This window comes from Triticum dicoccoides, chromosome 6A, assembly GCF_002162155.2.
Source record: "Triticum dicoccoides isolate Atlit2015 ecotype Zavitan chromosome 6A, WEW_v2.0, whole genome shotgun sequence".
NCBI classification, from domain to species: domain Eukaryota; kingdom Viridiplantae; phylum Streptophyta; class Magnoliopsida; order Poales; family Poaceae; genus Triticum; species Triticum dicoccoides.
This window is the reverse complement of record NC_041390.1, coordinates 395,695,031-395,697,889: the sequence shown is the minus strand read 5'-3', so window position 1 is coordinate 395,697,889 and position 2,859 is coordinate 395,695,031.

Genomic DNA, 2,859 nt, shown 5'->3' with positions numbered 1-2,859 from the left:
CGGAGGGGCGATCCAAGCTCACACACGACCCAACGCGGGAGCGTGGTAGGGCGACTGCTCCTGTTGGGCAGTCGTAGAAACGCCCTCGGACCTCTTCTCCTACGCTGACTGGAAAGGCTCCCAAGCACCCACGCGCGATGCCGTACAAGCCGCCCAAGGCTCTGCCCAAGATGAAGATGGCCGTCCCCACCATTTCTGGGTAATAATAAAACTTGTTTTCCTTTGTCGACCGTGGACAGATCCTTGGTCGATTCATTGAGCCAACTGACTGACTTTCGAGACTTGCAGTGCTGCTACTTCTGAGATCTCCGCCAAGGACGACGACCAAGAGATGGAGGATGCTGTTACCTCCAACCCTGGTACGATTACTGACGTTCCGCTTTGAGTCGACTAAACATTTATTGCAACTCTGGTCGATTGAATGTTTCCCTTGTAGCCCCTCCTCATGTTATCGACCTCCAGGATGACGACGACAACGAACCGCTAAGAGTGAGGAGGAACAAGAGGGCGTCGACTGACAAGACCCTCCAATCTGCTTCGGCGTCTGAGGCCGTAGCTCGGGATGGTGGTGACACCGCTCGGGCTTCTGTGACTTTCGCCATTCCTCTGACAAGTGTGCGGCCTTCGACGTCGACTGCGGATCCGCCTTCGCTTTTTTCCGTGTACCTTGTCCCTGAGGACCAAGCGGCTGCCGCAAAAGAGGCTATACGCCAGGCGGGGATCATGATGGAGCGAGTGAAGGTGGCTCGGGAGGCCAGCCAAGCAGCTTATGACGCGAGCTCGGCTCTTCAAAGCAACATCCAGGTCAGTCGACTCAACACTTGGTCTGTTATGATATGCTGTTTGAAGAATCTCTTTTCCGAAGATCTTTGTATCTGTACACCCACTGGGTGTGTCTGCCAATTCTTGGACGAGTGGGGGCACGCTAAGTGCACCCACTGGGTGTAGTCCCCGAGACTACGGTGGACTGCTGGCAGTCGACTATAGTCTTTATATTGTGTTGCTGTAGCTGTATTTCTTCACTCGGTCTGGTCAGGCCATGTCGAATGGGACTGTATCCGGTCGACTGCGGGCAGTCGACTTTTTTTTTACAGTGGGGGCACGCTGAGTGCACCCACTGGGTGTAGTCCCCGAGACTACTGTCGAATGTTCTTGATTCGGCTGTAGTCTTAGAAACGTCATCATTGTCTCTTAGTTACTCGGAAGCAACTTATTTTGGACGTCTGTCGACTGATTTTTCTTTTTACAGAAATCATGCGAACTTGTAGCTCGCTATACTGAGTTGGAGAATCAGCAGATCCAGCTCAACCTTAACTTGAAGCTTGCCCAGGAGAATTTGAAGAAGGCGCAAGAAGAAGCAAAAGGTATGGCTGGTGAGGTTCTCCATTCTTGACGAGTGGCTTTTCTTTCTTGTCCATTCTTGATGTTGATTTCGCTCGACGCGCCGCAGATAAACTGGAGGAATCTCTGAAGAAGAAGGATCAAGATCTTGCGGAGGCACAAAAGGAGGTCTTGGATAAAACGAGGCTTGCTGAAGAGAAAATGGCCTTGGTCGGAGCTCTTGAGCAGGAGAACTCCAGACTGAAAGCTGCTCTTGAGGTAGCCAATCAAGAGGTCAGCCGACTGAAGAACGACAACGTGGGTCTGCACGACAAGGCAGGTGAGCTGGCGAGGAAGAGGAATGATCTGGAGGCTTATCTCGGTGGACTCGCCAAGAAGCTGTTCGTCGTGCTTGAAGGTAATTACTCTGCCCCGACTGTCTTGCAGTTACCAAGTCTGTGTAGGGCCACTGTCTTATTCTTAAATCGTGTTTGCAGAATTCTATCAGAACTTTGAAGAGGAGACCAGTCGAGTGGAGCCAGGCTTGGACCCGGCTAACTCCCTTGTGAGGGACGAGGCTGCAATGAACGTGCTCCGTCTGGAGTCTCGTATTGCCAGCGTGGTTGACTATCTTGCTCGACTGAAGGTTGCGATGTCGCAGATCGACACATCACTCTGTCCTGGGACGACGCTTCAGAACGACCTCGAGTCCCTGATGGCTCGACTTAATGAAGTCCTAGGTCGAGTGGAGGAATGGAAGAAATCTTCTGCTAGATGTGGTGCTGATGTCGCTCTGTCTCTGGTCCGCGTCCATTGCAAGGAGGCGCGAGAAGAAAAGCTAGCCGCCATCCAAGTTGCCAATACCAGGAAGCACAACTTTCAAGACTTCATGGAGACTTTCATTGCTGCTGCCACTCGTATTGCAGACGGGATCGACTTGGACGAGTTCGTCGCCCCTTCCAGTCCTCCTCCTGAGGAATGAAAAACTTTTATGCTTCACTTTAAATTTGCCTCGGAATGCCGAGTGGATTTGTAACCGTTAAACTCCGCCGAGCCGAGGGCTCGAGTACTTTGATCCGAGGTCTGGGACCTTTTAGGCTTTATCTGATCTTGATTTCTCGTTGAATATCTTCATGATTTGATTCGTCGAGTGGAACTTGATCTTCACTCAAAATAACCTTGTATTTGCGGCGCAACTCCGAAGGAGAAGGTAGCAGTCGACTTGCGCCTCATCATCCTTGCGGATTGGGTTGTGTCCCGTACTTAGGCGAGCACTGGGCTGCAGCTAAGTCCCCGAGTGGGGGGTTTTCTCTCACTCGATAGGGTTTTTGAACACTTAGGCGAGCGCTGGGCTGCAGCTAAGCCCCCGAGTGGGAGGTTTGCTCTCACACGGTAGGATTTTTAAACACTTAGGCGAGCGCTGGGCCGCAGCTAAGCCCCCCGAGTGGGAGGTTTGCTCTCCACTCGGTAGGGTTTTTAAATACTTAGGCGAGCACTGGGCTGCAGCTAAGCCCCCAAGTGGGAGGTTTGCTCTCCACT